This window comes from Rhinatrema bivittatum, chromosome 3 (genome assembly GCF_901001135.1).
Source record: "Rhinatrema bivittatum chromosome 3, aRhiBiv1.1, whole genome shotgun sequence".
Classification (NCBI taxonomy): Eukaryota; Metazoa; Chordata; class Amphibia; order Gymnophiona; family Rhinatrematidae; genus Rhinatrema; species Rhinatrema bivittatum.
Window position 1 is genome coordinate 277,032,354 of NC_042617.1, and position 22,015 is coordinate 277,054,368.

Below are 22,015 nucleotides of genomic sequence, written 5' to 3' on the forward strand. Positions count from 1 at the left end.
AAGCCAATTCTCCTGAGGCTCTAGGCAGTTGTTCCAGCACATAACCTCCAAGCAATTGAGATGGCTGGCTTGCCCTCATACATCAAAGCAAACTGCACAAATGGCAGCCCTCTTAATCTGCTAGAACACCAGTGCCATTACTCCTCAAAATGGCTTAAGTCACAGGGAAACAACTCCTGCCCTGCGCTCTCCAGTGTATGTCTAGGCACATAATTCAAGGCTATAGGCTAACTGCTCAACCCTGCATTTGTTCATTCAGTAGCGGGCTAGTACTCATGCAAGCAGCCTAGCGCACATACCTATGCATTTGTGCAAAACCTCTCCCAGGCTGTGGCCTTAGCACAGCATAGCATGAGGTTCAGCAGCCATCTTCTCACCGTGTAGCTTTTCTTCCAACAGGGCCGGCAGCACAGGAAATCAGACACTCCCCAACCCTCAATCAAATGGCCAAACACCTTGATGCCACACACCTCACCTCCACTAACCTCCCCAGCATTGCAAGAGGGGTACGTCTGAGCAAAACAGACGTGCCCTTTTCACTTGACCCCAGCCTTTTTGTCAGCTGGAAGCACAATTAGAACTGTGGCTACAGGGGAAGAGGGCACAAACCTTTACTGCCAAGCACCCACCCCCCCCTTTTTTTTTTTTTTTTGAGCCAAAACCCTGCAAAGCAGCCTTGGCTCAAATGCTCAATTGAGGTAGAGCACCAGACTATGATCACCTCATGCACAGTTTTGTTGAAAATAGGTGATTCCCACAAGGGGATATGCATGTCCACCATCTGCTGGTTAGAGAATAGTGGCAGGCTGACATCCAGGAAGAGTTACATCTGTGACATCAGCACATCAGTTGTCTCCACCTGATAGGAGTGCATAACCCACTGGTGTGGATTGGCCTGCCTGAGGGCAGAGCAATAGGACTGTTGCTCACAGGTTTCAAACTTGTGCTACTTCAACCTCTTTGGTATTTTAGCATGTATCCAATATGTGAATTAGTTACCAGTAAGTATATTTTGCATACATACCAAGTATATTCTTTATAGCTCTACAAAGCCCAAGATTGGTACCTGGCCCTACCCGTCAAGAACTGTACCTTTAATAGCCTAAATAGAATTACACATTTAGGCACGTATATAAAAATGATTGGGATGTATGATTCTCACTCAGATTTCAGCTTCATTCCCCAAGTCAGTTTTCCAGCTTTATTTTTCCTTTCAAATGTGCTTCTTCCTTCCTTGGATAAAAAAAAAACAAGGAAGGAAGAAGCACATTTAAACCAGGAGTCTTCAGGAATACCAAAGCAGTGCACATAGCCCCTTTTTAATTAAACCACAGAAGGCAATCTTGCCTCCATTCTTCATAAATCTAAAGTAATGCAAGTAAAACTTATTGAAGACATACAAACAGCACCAAGTGCTAAAGACTTGAAGATTGAAACTGGTGAGCACTAGTGCCAAACATGCTACTGCGAGCTGTGTGTGTCCTATGTATGTGCCATGCACTTTTCTGTATTAAAATCAAGAGAATGTTTCCCAAGAGCAGGCACATCAGACAACAGAAAAATACATTGTTTCTTAAGGGCTACTTATTATATCCCAAGCAATGGAAAAGAAGTCATGGTTTCCACATTTTGAAGGAGATAAGCACTAAACTATGGCTTTTAACCAAAAAAGCTTTATTATACAGCTGCTAAATTCTGCCACAAGAACTGAACAAGTCCAGAACTCCAGCTAGAAGCATGGTTTCAGCTTGCCAAGATGGCCAGGACAGTTGAAAAACATTCAAAAAATCTTCAGGATATACCCAACCCCGTGAGCTTTCCTTTCCTTCAGAAAAGATCTTTAAACATGCCGTCTCTGGAATACAGTTTCCTAGTCTCAGGAGCCCTATGTTCTGCTCTGCAGCCCCAGCAGCAGTGGATGTTGTGGTCTACTTTGACCTCTGCCTCATCTTTCGCCTTTTGCGCTTCAGTCTGCAAAGAGCAGGATAAAAGAAAGGAAAAGGAGATTAGGCAAGTGAGTTTAATCTTCTCTTATAAAAACAAACACACAAAACTTGCTGAATGTTCCTGTGCATGTACCATCTCATTAGTACATAGGAAGCCTGCTCTGACCAGTAAGTTTAAAGGTAAACGTTTAGCAGACACTGAGGCCAATGCAATATAGTGCACTCAGGCAAGAATACAAACTTACATGTTTTGATCATGTTAGAACTCCCGATGCAATAATGGAATTAGCATGTCCAAATGAACACATAGCCAATAGCACTCATCACAAATGCCATGTAGATGAGGCAATTAGTGATGTGCATTTGTTTTTCCCGAATTAGGAGATTTCAATGAAATTGCCTAATTCGGTATGGTTCGGGGGGGAATCAAAACTTTGTATCGGGCGTTAGTGCACACACTAACAAAAATCTGGGCCCCTTGGAAAAAAAAAACAAAAAAAAAAAAACCAACCCCCGAACCGCAGGAAATATTAAATTTTCCATGGGGGGCCCCAAAATGAAGCCAGAGACAATGGGGCTTAAAGAACATCTCTATTAGCTATTACCCTTGATACAAAAAGCTCTGGAACTGGCATTACATATTGAAGTGCCCCAAAGCTCCACGGATGCTTTTCTGTGGTTCTCCTATCCTCACGATACTAACTAGAAGAAACCACAGAAACCGTATAAAAAAAAAAAAAAAATCTTGGTGGTGGCCAGGTTAGAAAAAAAGGATGCTCAATTTACAAGTGTCAGTTTTCCTAACCCATGGCTGGGCGAGGGTTAGGAACATGGATGCTTGTTAACTGAATGTCTGTTTTCCTACCCCCGTGCACAGCCACATCTCTCCTGGGCACTTGAAGCCATGACACAATTTATCCCTAGCGCCTCCTTTTTAGTGTGGCAACTCATTTGCCTATTGCACTAGGTGCCCAGGAGAGGGAGGGATGTGCACAGTTTGGAAAAACGTGCACCCAGTTTGGAAGCATGGGGGGTTTTTTTGCACTTGATATTGCATCAGCCTCTCCATAATATACAAATGAAAGAGGAAAAATTTACTAAAGAAAAATCAACACTTTAAACATTCAATCAAACCTCAACGAACACAGAATCAGACAGTTAAATGGTCTCAATATTGCAATAAACTGCCTCTTGCCATGTATTGGTGTCAGAGGTACTTAAAATTCATGCATCTGCTGGTTCAAAGTCTTAACATACATGCTGATGAAATACCATGCGCTCAGGCTAACTCGTGGTTGGACGTACATCCATAATCCCTGATGTAATAGCAGCCCTGGAGCTGGTGGTATGTTTTGAGGAGCCCCCAAATTTCAATTAAAAAAAGCAGAAAAACACACTGCTTTTCTGTAGTTCCTCTGACCTGATATTGGGGTGATATTAATTCTGAGGAACCACAGATCATAACACGGAAAGAAAAAAAAACACACCTTTTTTATGCAGCAGCTCGTTTGCTACTGCATTGCTTGTCCAGGAGAGGTGGATGGATGCGCGTGTTAGGAAAGCAGGCACTCAATCATGAGTGCCCGTTTTTCCCACGTGGATATTGCATCAGCTAGATAGTACTTTGCCCAGACTGCTGTGTTTTGCCTCCCTTCCAGCACATGGAGACAGAAAACCTGCGAGAGCACACCCTCTTAACTGGGTGTACCCACCTGCATGTCCTCAGTATTACTCTCAAAGCAGAAAAGTATATTGTAACCATTCAACAAGTAAGACAAGCTAGAACAAAAAAAAAAGAAAAACGACCAAACCAACTATCTACAAGTGAAATTCCATGAGCAGGATAAGGAGAAACTGTACCCTTCAGGAAGCTGAAAAGAAACATTGGGAAGACAGAGCAGACTCTCAGGAAATTCCTGGTCACCCCCAATGGGCAGCCATCTGGACTGATCTGATACTACAGGAATGAAAATTAGCACCAAATGTTCCTTTCCCTGTACATACCTGGATCAGTCCAGACTCCTGGGATGTACCAAAGCTTACCTATGTGGTGTGGGACCTTGAGAGTCCCGCTCAAATGACACTGCTCCCAAGACTGTCAACGTCTGGCACCTGGACGTCCAAATGTTAGTGCCTCGCAAAAGTGTGCAAAGACTTACAGGTCACCGCCCTGCAAATTTCTTGCAGCAAAACCAACAGACACTGTCCAGGAAGCAGCCTGCGACCAAATGGAATGTGCTTTCAAACCCTCAAGAGACAGGTCAACCCCAACAAATATAACCAACGGACTATGGTTGCTTTTGACGAATGAGTCCTTTCTTAGCACCACTCCAGAGAACAAAACAGTGACCAGAAACCCAGAAGGAATTAGTAACCGAGATAGTGTAAGGAGGGCTCTTCTGACATCTAGTCACCTCAGTTCCTTAGCGGGAGGTGTGCCCCAAACACTGGAGAAAGATGGAAGCTCTACTGAGATTTAAATGGAAGGCAGAGACCACCTTTGGTAGAAAGGAGGGAACTGTTCTAAGCAAGATTCCAGAATCCAAAATTCTTTAAAAAAAAAGTTCCCTGCATGAGAGGGCTTGAAGTTCTGACACCCTCTGAGTTGAGCAGATTGTCACCAAATACTTTTCAAGGTGGCCTTTTTATGAGGTTCAAAAAGGAGCCTTGCATAAGACTCTTAGAACTAAATTAAGGTTCCAGGACAGACATATCGGCTGTAGGTTGACTAAGTTGGCGAACTAAGGCCTCCAGGGCCACTTGGATTACCTTCCCTGGGTGAACTTCTATTCGCCTTAGGAGCTTGCCGACTAGAGGCCATGGCGGAATCACATACAGTAGAACGTCATGTGGCCAGGGGAGCACTAGAGTATCGACCCCTTCTGCCCATCTGAGACTGAAGAAACGGGGTGCTTTGGCATTCTTTCGAGTCACCATCAATTCCAGATGAGGAACACCCCATCTGCATGAGATGAGGGTCAACGCTTCTAAAGATAGCTCCCACTCCCTGGGATCCAGCCTTTGGCGGCTCAAAAAATCCACCTACACATTTTCAGTCCCCGCAAGCAAGGCTAAGTGTTGTTCCGCCCAGGACATCAGCATCTCCGCTTCCAGAGCCACCGGATGACTTGATTCCTCCTTGACGGTTTATGTAGGCTACTGCCGCCCCACTGTGACAGAACCCACACTGCCCGGTTGGGCAAGAGTAGAAGAAAACGCTATAAATGCCAGATGCACTGCTCTGGTCTCCAAACGACTGATGGACCACTGTGCCTCTTCAGTCGACCATTGGCCCTGGACTGACTGAGACTAGCATACTGACCCCCCCCCCCCCCCAACCCATGAGGCTGGCATCTGTGATCACTATCACTCACTGAGGTATCTAAAGGTCCACCCCACCTCAAGTGTATGTGGATAAGCCACCAAGACTGGACTTGGCAGACCCTGTAAGCGGCAAGGTGAACTGGGACTCCTCTAGCATCAGATCCCAACGGGATAGCAAAGCTTTCTGTAAGGGCCTCATATGAGCACATGCCCAAGGGACCAGATACAGAGTGGATGCCATGGAGCCAAGGACCTGTAAATAATCCCATGCTCCAGGCACCTCCAATAGGTGTTGAATTTGAGACTGCAACTTGGTGATTTGATCCTCCATTAGGAAGACCCCGCCTACCCAGGTATCAAAATGCGCTCCTAAGAAGTCCAGAACCTGAGAAGGATGAAGATGACTCTTGGAGCGGTCACAAACCCAACCGAGGGAACTCAGGCGGTACAATACCTTGTCCACCGCTTCCTTGCAGAGTTCCTTTGACTTTGCATAGATGAGCCACTCGTGTAGATATGGGTGAACCAGCCCTCCCTCCCATCGTAGGGCTGCCACCACTACCACCATCTTGGTGAACATGCAGGGAGCCATAGCCAGACTGAAGGGGAGGGCACAGAAAAGGAAATCCATGCAGAGGACCATGAAGCAGAGAAACCTCTGATGATCCCTGTGTATACCAATGTGCAGGTATGCTTCCATTAGATCTAGAGAAGCCAAAAACTCCCTTCTGCCTACAGCCGCGATGACAGAGCGCAGGTCTTCACTCAAAAACGCGTGTCTGTGGGTCTTGTTCACCTGCTTCAGGTCCAGAATTGGGCATAAGGAGCCTTTTTTCTTCGGCACCACGAAGTAAATGGAATAATTGCCAGTTCCCCATTCTTCCTGGGGAACAGGAACGATGGCCCCCAGGCTCTGCAAATGGATGGTTCGCCAAACAATCTGTTTCTTCAATGGGGAGCCGCAGAGAGAGACCATAAACAGATCTCACAAAGGTCGAGCAAAGTCTAAAGCTTAGCCACGTTCTATGACACTTAGAACCCACTAGTCAGACGTTATTTGGACCCATTCCTCGTAAAAAAGGGACAGCCGGCCACCTATCAATGGGATGGAAGAACGGTTTGGCTGTATCTCATTGAGAGGACTTGGATCCAAGGGACCCCTGACTAGCCCCATCTCCACTTGCTCTTCAAAAGGATTGGGATCTCCCAGAGGGCTGTCGCTTGCCTGTTCCCAGTGCCCTGCATTGGCGGAAATGCCTTTGCTCAGCAAAACGTAATGGGTGGGGAGAAAACCTCTAGCTCCCTTAGGCTTGTCCTCCAGCAGCCTGTGCACCTTATTGTTGCCCAAAAACATGATCAGCTGCTCCAAGTCTTCTCCAAAGAGAAACTTGCCCTTAAAAGGAAGTGCATTGAGTTGAGCTTTGGAGGAAACATCTGCTGACCAATTGCAGAGCCAGAGAAGCCGTCTTGCCGAGACCATTGACACCATAGTTCCGGAGGAAGTATGAAGGAGATCATATAGGGCGTCTGTTCCATAGGCCACTGCTGCTTCTAAGCACTCTGCCTCCGCCAATTCCTGAGGGGGAGATCTTTGGTGCTCAACAACTGCTGCACCTATCAGAGACTCGCATGAAGCTGCTACAGATCTCAGCCCAAATGCCAAGAGCAGACACCTCAAAAATCCTCTTGAGATGTACTTCGAGCTTTTGATCCTGTAGGTCTTTAAGGGCTGCCGCCCCAGCGACCAGAATGGTGGATCTCACCGAAGTGTCCACCTTAAGCACCTTCAAAAGCTCAAGAATCTCCTCTGGCAAGGGATAGAGTTTGTCCATAGCCCAGCTCACTCAAGCCTGACTCTGGAGAATCCTAACCCCAGACCATAAGCTGTTGAACCATACAGTGAAAAGGAAAGGTCTTGGCTGGACCTCATAAGCCAGGCATGACAGGGTCCACCATGTCCTGGCTTGGATCATCCTGGGGGATGGCAATGCCCAGCTCTGCCAGGACAATCAGGATCAGAGGATCCAATTCCTCCTTCTGAAACAGGCGTACGGCTTTTGGATCATCGCCATCGTCAAGTGTCTTTTCCGGCTCTTCGCCCTGATCTCCACTAAGAAGAGGAGATGGCTGAGGCTGAATCATGAGCTATGGGCACTGCAAAGTCAGATCTTCCTAGGGGGTAGTCACCAATATTGCCCTGAGGCAAAGGGACCCTAACAGCCCTCTGTGGCTCCTGTCTTTTGGGGATCTTTGTGAGTTGGCCTGCGGCTAGTCTGCCCTGCAAGAGGGCACCCAGGCAGGCTTGACTCTCCAGATAGGCTTTGTGCATTAATAGCACAAATTCCACAGTAAAACCTGTCGGGCCCTTAGAATCCTCAGGGAAGGAGTCCTGATGATCCTTAGGACTTAAATCGGCCAGAGATAAGTTGGGTGGGTGATCTCTTCCCACCCCCGCCCACCCTCTCCTTAGCAGCATTGAAAGATTTCAAAATGGCCACCGTTCCCACGCTTGGCAGGAACGGGTTGGCCTCGAGCTCCAGAGCAGCGGGCAGTTTGCCTGCACCGTGGGACTTGCCTGCTGCTACCCCTGAGGAACCCTCCCCTCCGGGAAGGCAACGAGCAAAGACCAGTGCGGGGCAGCCGTGAACAGGGCTTCCCGCAGGCCGAACATCTGGTCCCTTGTGGTAGGAATGGGAGCACACATGTGCACAGGAGGGAGCGCACTGGCAAGAAAGGCCAAAAGAGAAAACCGGGAGCCCGAGACGCAGTCAAACCGCTTTTACCCTGGCTGTGACCTGCAACCTGAACTCTGCTGGGCAGTGAGGTGTCTACCTTCAGCAATTTTTTTTTTTAATCTTTACCGGCCCAGGGCAAGGCTTCTCCGGATCCAAAACAGAGGGGGGGCACGACAACAGACCACCTGTAATCACCCCTGGCAACACCCAAGAGATGGGAGCAACTTAGGGCTGCCAACGCTCCTGAAAAGCCTGTTACCAGGGGGGATGGTTGCCAACCTCCCTGGGAAGAACAATTCTTCTTGTCCTGCTTGAACTACTTGAGAAAAATTGATGATGCTTTTCCTTTTTTTTTTTGAAAAACAAAATTCTTCAGAGCCGCAGGTTTTGCACCACCTCCAACTGCTAGAAACAGAAATACTGAGGAGATAAATGCAGGTAGTACACGATTAAGAGAGGGTAATCCTGAAGTTTCTCTGTCTCCATCTGCTGAAAGGGAGACAAAACCCAGCAGTCTGGACTGATCCAGGTACGTACAGGGAACTTATCTTTGTAGCTCCAATACATGTGATTTTTTTTGGAGCTACAAGAAAAGCAAAGTACTATGTTAATTAGGTCTTTGAACCAGCAGAAAGTGCCCATGTCTGACTCCACTTGCAAGCCATTGTGAGGCAAGAGGCAGTACAACATTGAGCATCATTCAACTATCTGATGCTGTGTTCATTTAGATTTGATTAAATATGTTATAAGTGTTTTGATTTTTCTTTAGTTTGTTTTTCCTCTTATTTGTTGTTTGGTCTCAGAAGAGTTTTCTGCTTTTTATTGTACAATATAACTGCATGCATAACATCATCATTAAACACTGGCAGGCAGCCTGATAAGTTATTGTGACTGTGCATCACTTCCAGAGCCTGGCAGGCATAAGGGGGCCTGTCAGCAAACAGAGAAATGTGGGGATAATTAATAGAGCACAAGCCTTTCACCTTTTCAGCATTTCTCAAAAGGGCTAGTGCAGACAAGTCTCCAAGAGAAATAGAAGTGTAAAGCTTGAGAAAAATCAGTTTAGGCTGCCACTTATAATGTAACAATATCAGTGTGATAACTAGCAGAAATTTATACCATGTATTGGAAAAAACAGAAGGCTTAGGGGGTATGTCCTACAAATTAACTTGGTACAATCAGTTCTGCTCAACTGAATGATCTGCAGTACATGTAGTCTCAGCATTACACAGCAACTGTTTAACAAAAGCATGGTTCAAGCTACAAAGTTTTTAATCAAAGACTAAATTATTGCTACTTCCTTCGCCAGGCAGATATAGTTTTAGATTACAAACTGTGAAACAGGGCATCTTTCTGCTTTCACACTAAAGCTTATAAAGTGTCACTTGAATGCAACTTTTTAATTCCTATCGCTCAAACATTTTAGGCCACACTTACGATATTTCTTATCCTCATACAACGAAAAAAATGAAATTTTTTGTTTACTTGCAGTAATTTTCACGACGATTAAAGTTACATTTCAACCCCCAGTTTGAGAACCACCGTTTCCATCCCTACCCAATAACTCCCCATACACATTACCTTTAATCCAAGCACAATAAATGTCGCACCCCCCCCCCCCCCAAAGGTTTTGAATACATACCTACGCATCCGCTTCTTTCTCCACTAGAGTAAGAGATAAAAAAACAAAACACAAGTTAACGATTGCTCACCACGATACAGTCAGTCATCACTGAGCTAGGGGCCGAGTCAATACATACATTAAGTAGATCAAGAATTAGTATCACACGTTGGGGGGAGAGAAAAAGAAGTGCACAGCTTACTAAAACGTGGAGAACCATGCAATAGCAAGTGCTACCTTATACCAGCGCCCTACACCCCTCACTTAAATAGCAGCCGAATTAACACCGCAACAACCAGGAGCGATATCCCTGGGGCAACCTTGAGCCTCTCGCCGCCTATCACCCTGGAAAGGAACCGCGCGATAAACAAGCAGCGGCTAAAGAAACCATCATCCGGGCAGGCCGGGAGACAGCCAGACACAACCGCCGGGGCCCGGAATTGCAAGGCCTACAGGCCGCGCCTCCGCCTCTACAAATCCAGATCCGAAATCTTCGAGCAGAGGGCCCTACCTACCTTGGCTCTCATCTCGAGAAGATGGCCCTGCAACGAGAGAAGGAAGACCGATTAGTACCGCAGCCGGATGGCACTTCTTTTGCAGCGATTATTTCGGATTCTGCCAGCAACTTCAAAGTAACCTTAATCCTACCTCTCTAAGACGGCACCAGTGACAAGAGGACGTCACTGCGCCCGCCCAATCTATTTAAAGCTCGTTTCTGACGTCATTTCCTATGCACCACGCTCTTGGGAGTTGAAGTATTTTAGTCTTCCTCCATTTTGTGCGAGGACTGCTGATCGCTAGGCGGAAGTTCAGGTGGTTGCTGTAGATTTTCAGGGCTGTAGCCGATTTTGACGGAGACTATACATTTTGGATGGCTTTTACGTGTGCAGACTAGAACAAATGTAAAATCTTACCATGAACCTGTCTCCAGCCAGGACTGCAACATGGATGATGTCTGAGAGAGATATATATGTGCCCAAAACACTTCTCTAGAGGAATTTTGTTTTCTGTATGGTTCATGTATTAAAAGAAAGTTATGTCTTCTAAATTTATTTTTTTTACAAACTTGTCACGGTTTTTTTTTTTAATTATAGTCTGTTGTATGATTTTGTGTGTTTGTATATGAGTATGGAAGTTAGTTAGTACACTGGGATCCTGTCCTACCTACTAGAATGGTTCCCTCCAGCTGTTTCTACCGAATTCCATAACTGATAGATGCAAGATTCTCTCATTCCTTTCCCACCCCTCATTACCCCCCTTTGTCTCCCCCGCTTTCCCACAAATCACGCCACACTTTCTTTGGAGTAAATAAGGCCGCAGTTTATTATACGAACCCGAGCCTCGCTAAGTACTTATACTACAATATAACAACCCCCCCCCCCCCTCCCGGTAACAGTCAAACAGCGCCCCCCACCGTTTCCAGTGGTGGAGCATCCCCTTGTAAAACCTCCGAGCATCGGCCCCCTTCTTGCTCTTTGTCAATCTCGTGCAGCAGCCCCCCCCGCACTGCACAAGATTTCCCCCCCCCCTTTGTAAACTTTAACAACACAATGCAATAAACAACATTTGAGGCTCGGGTTTACCGCCACCGCGACAAATACACATTCCACAGAAAACACAACTTCCAATACATTGGGTGGGAGGGTGGGCAAGCCTCAACCTGTTGCCTCCTTCATTCCTCACCAACTGGCAGTTATTCTCTCCCTTCCTTTCCTTTTCCCCCTTTATCCTCCAATCCCTGTCTCCCATTTGAATTCTACTCCCCCCATTGGCTAATGTCTCCTTAACCTCCCCTTTTTCCCCTCCCCCCTCACCCTCCTTTCACATTAACCTAATATCCCGCCTTTCCTTTCGCTCCCTTGACTACAGTTATGTTCGCAGGGGCAAGACAAGCTTGCCCTGCTTTAACTAACTGATAGATGCAAGATTCTCTCATTCCTTTCCCACCCCTCATTACCCCCCTTTGTCTCCCCCGCTTTCCCACAAATCACGCCACACTTTCTTTGGAGTAAATAAGGCCGCAGTTTATTATACGAACCCGAGCCTCGCTAAGTACTTATACTACAATATAACAACCCCCCCCCCCCCCCCCTCCCGGTAACAGTCAAACAGCGCCCCCCACCGTTTCCAGTGGAAGAGCTTCCCCCCCGTAAACAGTCCAACAGCGCCCCCCACCGTTTCCAGTGGTGGAGCATCCCCTTGTAAAACCTCCGAGCATCGGCCCCCTTCTTGCTCTTTGTCAATCTCGTGCAGCAGCCCCCCCGCACTGCACAAGATTTCCCCCCCCCCTTTGTAAACTTTAACAACACAATGCAATAAACAACATTTGAGGCTCGGGTTTACCGCCATAAAACAATAACAACATTAGTTGTCATTGTTTCCCCCCACTGCGGTCCTCATTTTACCCACTACTCGTTCCAAACCCTCTTGTATCGCATTGTTAAACAAATCGATACCTACGTCCGATAGATGAACTCCATCGGAACGAAACAACCCTGGGATCACCTCCCAAGCCCACTCATGCCTCACCCAAAAACCCCCTTGCCTAACTACCCACTTACCCACCTGCGTATTTATCTTCTTAACCCCTCTACACCATAAATGGGACTGAAGGAATTTAAAACGCACAATAATATCCGACCACCCCCAATGCGTATCCTGCATAGCATTCAGCAAAGTACTGAAATCCTTTTTAATCTTATCTATCAAGTCCTTACAAGAACCTATTCCAACATCATTTCCCCCTAAATGAATAAGCACAATTTTTGGATGCCCAAATTGTAATACACGTTGTTCTACAAATGATAGCAAATTGTCCCATTTCATCCCTCGATGACTGAGCCATAAGATCTGCCAACGCCGCTCCTCCATCTCCAAGTTCAGTCCATACGGTCTGTGTCGTGCTCTCGACGCAGCCCAGTGAATAAAAGAATGGCCCACGACCCAGACACATTCTTGCCGCCCCCGCACTGCCTTTTTCTCTGGAAAAAACACACCACAATGAATATCAGCACAACAATTCCCATAGACCCTTCGTTCCCCCCTTTCGGTTACGTATTAGAAGTCCTAATTTTTTTTTTATTTTTTTTTTTTGGTATAACGTATTTATTAGTTGCTTATTCCTTTGAGTTTTGTTTGTTTTTTTTTTTTTTTTTTAAACTGTTCCACTTGTATTCCTCCCTTATTTCTCATGACGAACGTATGACTGGAAAGCCTTCGATTGCCATCTCCCTATCGATTGTATTGCCCTATCCGGCAATCCCCATTCGGCCGCCGAAGTCGCCGCCCCTATACGGAATGAATGTGACGAGAAATGTCTGTCGTCCCAACCTAAACTCCTCAACGCTTTCTTCAAAACCTGAACAAACTGATAGACTGTCACTGGCCATCCATCCCTATGAACTAAAAATAACCCTTCCACATCCGGTCGAACTGCCATGTAACTCATGACGAGTCCCACTGGACACACACACCCCTCCTCAGTTGGAATTAATCTGACTAATTGGCCCTTGCCATATGGATCCATCTTAGACCGATGGATGCAAAGTGTAACTATACCTTTACCTATCCAAACATTTTGGACCTTCAAACCCCTACCCTTTGTATTAAATTTTGAAGATGCTACCAATTCTCCCACCCGCATAGCCCCAAAAAACGCTAAAACGAACGCTGTCCTAAACAACAGCACTTCATAGGCAGACCAGCAAACCTCCGGCAAACAGTCCACTATCAACTTGAGATCCCTGTACCTTATGGGCAGCCGCATATCTGGCAACGTGCCGTGCTCCCGTTTCCAACCACCTAAAATTCGTTTAATCAAAAAGCTATTAGCTGGATTTCCCCATCCATACAACTTCATAAAAAAGGAGAATCCCGTCAAATGCGCCCGCACAGCCGCTAAAGAATAACCGCTAGTCTTGGCCCACAGGATAAATTGAACCAGCTGAGCCTCCCGCACTTTTCCTCTGTGCCAGCCTTCACCCTTTAAATAACTCCCTACCACCCCATATCCTCGCACATATGCACTCCAAGTTGACGGCGCCAGGGACTTCCGAATCAGCGTCCAAACCGGCGTCCCAACAGCCATAGCTGGTCCGGCAGCTTCACTCCCTCTTCCTGCGCTCCTGGTGCCGCTCTTCGAAATTGCTGCCACTTGCAACGAGAGAGAGCATCTGCTATCACATTAAGTTCCCCAGGCACATGTCGCGCGCTAACGGTCAGATTTAACTGTAAACACCGAAATACTAATTCCCGCAATAATTCGGATACCTTAGGACATTTTGCTGACTGTCTATTAATTACCTGTACCACTCCCAAATTATCGCACCAAAACCGCACCCGTTTGTTTGCCAACTGTCTACCCCATAAATACAATGCCACCACGATTGGAAATAATTCCAAAAAGGTAACATTTTTTGTCAATCCCTGACACTTCCACTCCTCCGGCCATTGCTCCGCACACCACTGTCCCTGAAAATATGCGCCAAAACCGATCCCTCCCGCTGCATCGGTATACAACTCTAGCTCCGCATTTGAAACCTCATCTTGTTGTAAAATGCAAATTCCATTAAAAGAATCTAGGAACGCCTCCCACACTCCCAATTCGTCCCTTATTCTGGATGTCACTCTAATGAAATGATGCCTACCTTTGATGCCCGTCGTTGCACTGGACAACCTTCGAATAAAAGCCCTGCCCATTGGAATCACCCTACACGCAAAATTCAACACACCTATCAGGGACTGCATCTGCCGCAATGTCACCTTCTTCAACTGCCGTGTAGACACAACCAACCTTTTCAACTTCTCCAGCTTGTCTGCTGGCAAACGCGCTTCTAAGGTTAAAGAATCTAGTTCTATCCCTAAAAACACCAAACTAGAAACCGGGCCCTCCGTTTTTTGAATTGCAATCGGTACCCCAAACTGGTGTGTCACCTGTAAGAAACCATCCAGGAGCCTCTGACATCTATCCGTCCCCTCTTCCCCAACAAATAAAAAATCATCCAGATAATGTAAAATACCCCCACCTCCCGTGCATTGTTCAGCAACCCAATGCAGAAACGTGCTGAATGCTTCGAAAAAGGCACACGACACCGAGCATCCCATCGGCAAGCATTTATCTACATAATACCTCCCCTCAAATCGAAAACCTAATAAAGGGAAACAGGCCGGATGAATAGGTAGCAGGCGAAACGCCGCTTCAATGTCTGCCTTTGCTAACAACGCACCTTTCCCCGCTGCTAACACTAAGCTGACGGCTGTATCGAAGGAAGCATAACTAACTGAACAACAACTCCGCGGGATATAATCATTCACCGAACTACCCGAAGGATGCGATAAATTCAATATAAAACGAAACTTTCCCTGCTCCTTTTTCGGGATAACTGCCACCGGGGACAAGTGCATGTTAACAAACGGTGGCTCCCTAAAAGGTCCTCCCACTCTACCCAATTGTATTTCAGCTTCTATCTTTTCCCTTACCATATGCGCATGCCGACTAGCCGACTGCGCATTCCTGCCCGTACCCCCAAAACCGGGACCCGCATAAGGAATCACGAAACCCACCCGAAACCCTTCCCTTAAAAACTGGGCTACCTCTTTATTCGGATATCTCTCCAACCAAGGTGTCATCGCCTGAACTGACACTGGAGAATCCGCCATCCTAAACAATGAATTACGCTTTCCCCCCTTTTCCTGGGGTTCCACTACCCCCTTGAGCGCATTTGAGGGCTGAGTGCCCCCCTCCGCAAGTTGAACATGCGTGTCGGAATTTGCAATCAGGGAACAAGCAAACTGCCCTGTTAAATCGCCAACAGGTATCGCTTCCCGCCCCTTTTGTCTTACCCCCGGGCATGCTACGAAGGGGTTGCCCGCCCGCCCGAAAGGACTGCCCAATCCCGCTACCGTACCCTGTTCCCATACCACCACTCGTATTTCTACCTCCCACACTCATAGCCTTGTTCCCGCTGTTCCCTTTGGACGTCATCTGTGTTAACCACAAATTGATGTCTTGAGCGGCCCAGGACATCCCCTTGCTACCTGCCATCTTATCCCTGAATTTCTCATCGTAGTTGAGCCATGCCCAACCTTCATAATCCCTAAACGCTCCAAGGATACTATCCGCATATGATAACAAAGCTCCATACTGTGAAGCGTCATAATGCCCAACTACGCTGGCAAGCCTTAAAATCCGCGGACCCAATTAACTATATTCTTTGCTACCTTAACACCCTTTGGCTTCGAATGCTTCTTCTTATCTTTCTTCTTGCTCCTCTTCGCCCTCCTCCTCCCTTCTAACAATCTAAAAATGTTCACATACCGTCGCTTCCTAATTTTTCTGCGCAACTTCCTCGGGACTCCCTCCCATAATTCCGCTAACGTAGCACTAGCTGTCTGCCCAACCCCGTGCAAGGGCCCCTCCTCTAACACTCTCTTATATTTGGGGCCCGAATCGGAAGAAAACTCAGAGGACTCCGACCCACTGGATGATGAATTAGAGGGGGAGCAATGTCTTTTTCTTTTGTACTCCCTTTTTTGTTTTTGGAATGTCTGCACGTTCTCACCTGCGCCTGTAGTCACCCAGCGCCGTTGCTCTTCCGCCTGGTTTCTTCCACTGCAGTCTGATCTGCTAGGCACCGATTTGGATAATACACCATGGAACTCCCGCTCTCTCCAAGCTTCCTGACTCGAAGTTCCCGGCAACTCGTCATCCTCAGGTTCTGTAAGGAAACCCACCTCTCTCCCCTTTCGTGTAATTGCCCTTTTCTTCCCGTGTGCCCCCAATTCCTTAGAAGGATTCCCTTTACTCACCCTGCTAGCTCTACTGCCGGCTTGTCCCACCTGCCGTATGGCTGGGTAGCTAACTAAAAGATCAACCGCCCTCTCACCCTGCGCGGCAGAGCGCTCGCTCCATGCCGGCCATCCTCCAAACCCCTCACTCCCCAGTACTCTGCTGGATCTTTGGAGGGGGGGGGCGCCCTCGCTATGGGGGAAGCGCTAGCTGGGGCCTTAAGGTGACCTCCTGCGCCTGGGTACTTGGAGCGCAATAACCCCTTCCCCCGAACCCCCAGGTACCTGCTGCGGTCCCTGGAGCTGGGATAAGTGCCCCCTGAGGATACCGGAGGTACTGCTCTAACCCCTCTGCTATTCCCCCCCGTTCCGACGACACCTATGGGGTCCCTGGGGCTGGGCCTACTCCCTGTACCGCTATCCTGGGTTGAGGCACACTCTGGCTGGGGGTTCAGTCCAGGGGACGAACCAGCGCTGCGCTGCCCGGGGGCGCCTGTGGCAGGGAAGCAGGGTCGCGGCCGGTGACTGGCGAGCTTGCCAGCTCGGCTGAGCTTGCTAGCTCGGCCTCTAGCGCCGGGGGCTCTAGTGGGACACGGGGGGGCAGGACCGCTCGGGCTCACACGGGGGGTGCCCCTGGGGTGCGCCGCGCGAAGGCGAGAACGGCCGCGAGGGGCGGGCGCCGGGTTATCGGGTGGGTCACCCTGAAGAGACGGCGAGTGAGCGCGCGCGGGCGGCGCGGAAGCAGTACCGGGGGGGGAGGGGCTGGCCGCAGGAGGCAGAAAACTAAAATCAAGAGCAGACGCATATAGAGATACTTCAGCCGCGTCCGCAGAGGATTCCTCGCCGGGGGAAAGGGGTAGGGGGGAGGCGAGGCCGGGGCAGGCGTTCTCTGATTCGGGGCCGCTCTCCCCAGAATCGACCTGGGGGGCGGGGGCGGGGGGGGGGAACGGGCGGGAACGGAGGCGATGCGGGGCTAGGGAGCGCGGGCGGGCCGGCATGGAGGGAACCAACCCGTGGGAGCCGGCGAGGAGGAGCTGGAGAAACCAGGTATGAGGCACGGGGGGGTGGCGAAGCAGCCCGGCGGGAAACGGATGCCGCGGAGGCGCGACCCCGATCCCTGGCCTTCTTAGGCATGCCTAGGCTTGGGCGAGGGATGCCTCAAACAATTCGTACTATTAAATTTGGTATATCTATATGATTATGAAGGGAATTGTGAATTTGCGAAGGCAAGGTATCCTTATTCAAAATATTATTATTTTTATTTTATTTTATTATTATTTTTTTTTTTTAACGACCTGAATACTGCCAATTAGAGAAGGGCTCACTATAGCAATAGGAGCTGGAAAATGAACAATCCGCTCACTATGTGAATTATCAATGAGGTGGAGCCCCGATTGACTTATTTTAATTTGATTATTATGAAAAAGAAATTACTCCGCTTACCCCACCCTAGGACCAAACGCAAGCCTCAACCTGTTGCCTCCTTCATTCCTCACCAACTGGCAGTTATTCTCCCCCTTCCTTTCCTTTTCCCCCTTTATCCTCCAATCCCTGTCTCCCATTTGAATTCTACTCCCCCCATTGGCTAATGTCTCCTTAACCTCCCCTTTTTCCCCTCCCCCCTCACCCTCCTTTCACATTAACCTAATATCCCGCCTTTCCTTTCGCTCCCTTGACTACAGTTATGTTCGCAGGGGCAAGACAAGCTTGCCCTGCTTTAACAAATACAGATTGACCACATTCATGCCAGCAGAAGTGCCAGACAAGTTAATAGTCATGTGGTTGCTGTGGCGTCCGCTTGAATCCATAAGAACAATAGAAGATACATTTTTATTAAATTAACTCAGTATCTTTTAATTTGATTACACATTTTTATTCTGCCTTTTCTCAAAGCCATTACATTCAGGTACTGTAGGTGTTTCCTAGTCGTCGGAGGCTTACAAAAAGTACCTGAGGCAATGGCGGGTACAGTGACTTGCCCACAAGAAGTATTAGCAGATAATGACCTCTGGCTTTCCTAGTTCTCAGGCTAGTATTCTAGTCTCTAAACCACTTCTCCACCTGACTTATTTGAGACAGTTTTAAGAGTATGGATGTACAACCAACAATTGCCAAGTTTACTATCTTTTTTAGAACAAGAAATTTAAGATTAATAGACTGCAATTTAATAAAAATATATAAAGATATTATGCATAGCAAGGGGCTGCCTTTTGAAATGAGTAACTGAATGCTGCACCAAAACTATTTATATATTCCTTTTACTAGACCAGATTTTATATTAGTGGGCAAGTGAGGGTAAAACAAGAAACCAAGTATGGTTTGTAATTTTTTTTTTTAACTACTTTGTGTGTAGCCCCTTGGATGAAGCACATAAGATAGAAGTAGACCTGATGCCTGTTTGACAGCTAAGCAGATAGTGTAATGGATCTGGTTCAGAGGCAAAGATAGCATTTCTTAGCTGGAAAGGAAAGCTCTGAGAACACCTCTTTCCCTTCTGTGACCCCCTCCTCCTTCACTGCTGATATAGAAAAATGATGGCAGCAAAAGACCACATAGCCCATGCCATTTGCCCATCCAATTAGTTTAGCATTATAATTCCCATCACTTCCTCAAAGATCCCCTGCATTTATCCCATGCTTTCTCGAATTTAGATAGTTTTTGTCTCCACCACCTCCACTAGGAAGTTGTTCGATGAGTCTACCCTCTTTTCAACCTCATCAGATGACCCCCTCATTCTAGAGCCTCATTTACATTGAAAGAGGCTCACCTGTGCTTGGAAACCTTTGAGATACTTAAATATCTTTATCATATCTCCCCTATCTTGCCTTTCCTCTAAAATGTCTAGATCTTTAAGTCTATCCCCTTATGCTTTAGAACAAAGACCACTGACCATTTTAGTAGCCACTCTCTGGACCAGCTCCATCCTGTTGATATCCTTTTGGAGGTGCGGTCTCCAGAACTGTACACAGTATCAGCTTCTACTGAACCCATGCCATGAGATAAAGGAGGGTCTCACAACAAAGAGTATTTTCAACAAATGTTTATTTTTGGGGTTCCCAGCAGTCAGAGTATATAAACATATTAAAAGGCACCAATTTAATCAGGGTTCACAGGTTCTTACAATATATTTGTAACCAATAGCAAAAACAATAGCAATTTTCCTCCACCAAATCTGTACATCAAGAAATGACTAAGGAAAATATCAAAATTGCTTCCTCTCTCTAATCTTTAAGATAGAATAGATCATATTCCTCTCAAGATTCACCTGAAGCATAGTAACATAAAAACTTGACGGCAGAAGATGACCATACAACCTATTTAGTCTGCCCATCCACACCAACTATTTTTCTTTACAATCCCTACCACAATTCCTGAACTTCAGGGTAGCAGCAACAGTTGCCAACAGCACTTCTCCACAATAACAGTAGGCCTTAGAGCAGTGGTTCTCAACCCTGTCCTGGGGACCCCCCCCAGCCAGTCGGGTTTTCAGGATATCCACAATGAATTTGCATGAGAGAAAATTTGCATGTTATGGAGGCAGTGTATGCAAATTTTCTCTCATGCATATTCATTGTGGATATCCTGAAAACCCGACTGGCTGGGGGGGGGGGGGGTCCCCAGGACAGGGTTGAGAACCACTGCCTTAGAAGCAGAGGGCTATCAACAGAAAGGATAGAATGACTGAGTGGCTCAGCATGGGAGCGGGGAGGGAGAGGTGGAACAAGAGGCAACCCATTCTAACAGGTCGATACAGTAAAGTGTGCTCCGTCGGAGCGCACTGTCAGCCTGCTCTGGACGCGTGTTTTCCCTTACCCCTTATTCAGTAAGGGGAGGAAAACACGCGGCCCACCCGCGGCTCCTAATAGCGCCCTCAACATGCAAATGCATGTTGATGGCCCTATTAGGTATGCGCGCGGGATCCAGTAAGTAAAATGTGCAGCCAAGCCGCACATTTTGCTCTAAGAAATTAGCGCCGACCCAAAGGTCGGCGCTAATTTCTTCCGGCGCCAGGAAAGTGCACAGAAAAGCAGTAAAAATGCTTTTCTGTGCACCCTCCGACTTAATATCATAGAAACATAGAAACATAGAAACATAGAAATGACGGCAGAAGAAGACCGAATGGCCCATCCAGTCTGCCCAGCAAGCCTCACACATTTTTTCTCTCATTCTTATCTGTTACTCTTAGCTCCTTGTTCTATTCCCCTTCCACCCCCACCATTAATGTAGAGAGCAGTGATGGAGCTGCATGCAAGTGAAATATCTAGCTTGATTAGTTAGGGGTAGTAGGGGCAGTAACTGCCGCGATAAGCAAGCTACACCCATGCTTATTTGTTTTACCTAGACTATGTTGTACAGCTCTTGTTGGTTTTTTTTTTTTTTTTTACTTCTCCCCTGCTGTAGAAGCAGAGAGCCATGCTGGATATGCATTGAAAGTGAAGTATCAGGCACATTTGGTTTGGGGTAGTAACCGCCGTAACAAGCCAGCTACTCCCCACGTTTTGAGTGCGAACCCTTTTTCTTCTCCCTTGCTGTTGTAGCAGAGAGCTCTGCTGGATGTGTGAAGTATCAGTTATTCTTCTCCCCTGTCATTGAAGCAGAGAGCTATGCTGTATATGCATTGAAAGTGAAGTATCAGGCATATTTGGTTTGGGGTAGTAACCGCCGTAACAAGCCAGCTACTCCCCTCTTTGTGAGTGCAAATCCTTTTTTCCATTACCTCTTGCTGTTGAAGCTTAGAGCGATGTAGGAGTCACAGTAAGCATGTGTATGTTTATTTAATAAGGGTATTGTGTCAATAGCCATCATTCTGGCGAGTCATTCTGGCGAGTCATTCTGGCGAGTCACCCACTCTTCATTGGCGGCCTCTTGACTTTATGGATCCGCAGTGTTTATCCCACGCCCCTTTGAAGTCTTTCACAGTTCTGGTCTTCACCACTTCCTCCGGAAGGGCATTCCAGGCATCCACCACCCTCTCCGTGAAGAAATACTTCCTGACATTGGTTCTGAATCTTCCTCCCTGGAGCCTCAAATCATGACCCCTGGTTCTGCTGATTATTTTCCTACGGAAGAGGTTTGTCGTTGTTTTTGGATCATTAAAACCTTTCAAGTATCTGAAAGTCTGTATCATATCACCTCTGCTCCTCCTCTCCTCCAGGGTGTACATATTTAGATTCTTCAATCTCTCCTCGTACGTCATCCTATGAAGATCCTCCACCTTCCTGGTCGCCCTTCTCTGTACCGCTTCCATCTTGTCTTTGTCTTTTTGTAGATACGGTCTCCAGAACTGAACACAGTACTCCAGGTGAGGCCTCACCAAGGACCTGTACAAGGGAATAATCACTTCCCTTTTCTTACTTGATATTCCTCTCTCTATGCAGCCCAGCATTCTTCTGGCTTTTGCTATCGCCTTGTCGCATTGTTTTGCTGTCTTCACATCATTAGACACTATCACCCCAAGGTCCCTCTCCTGCTCCGTGCACATCAGCCTTTCCCCCCCCATCGAGTACAGTTCATTCGGATTTCCACTCCCCATATGCATGACTTTGCACTTCTTGGCATTGAATCTCAGCTGCCATATCTTCGACCACTCTTCCAGTTTCCTT

General features: G+C 47.3%; 1 long non-coding RNA gene across 1 annotated transcript; it reads right to left on the reverse strand.

Moving 5' to 3' along the window:
- Positions 1 to 1,651: 1,651 nt before the first annotated feature.
- On the reverse strand, positions 1,652 to 10,383 carry LOC115087487. The gene is made up of 4 exons (XR_003855532.1): positions 10,275 to 10,383; positions 10,142 to 10,168; positions 9,648 to 9,670; positions 1,652 to 1,971 (listed from the first exon to the last, which is right to left on the reverse strand). It is a non-coding gene; the product is annotated as an uncharacterized LOC115087487 (long non-coding RNA).
- Positions 10,384 to 22,015: the final 11,632 nt, after the last annotated feature.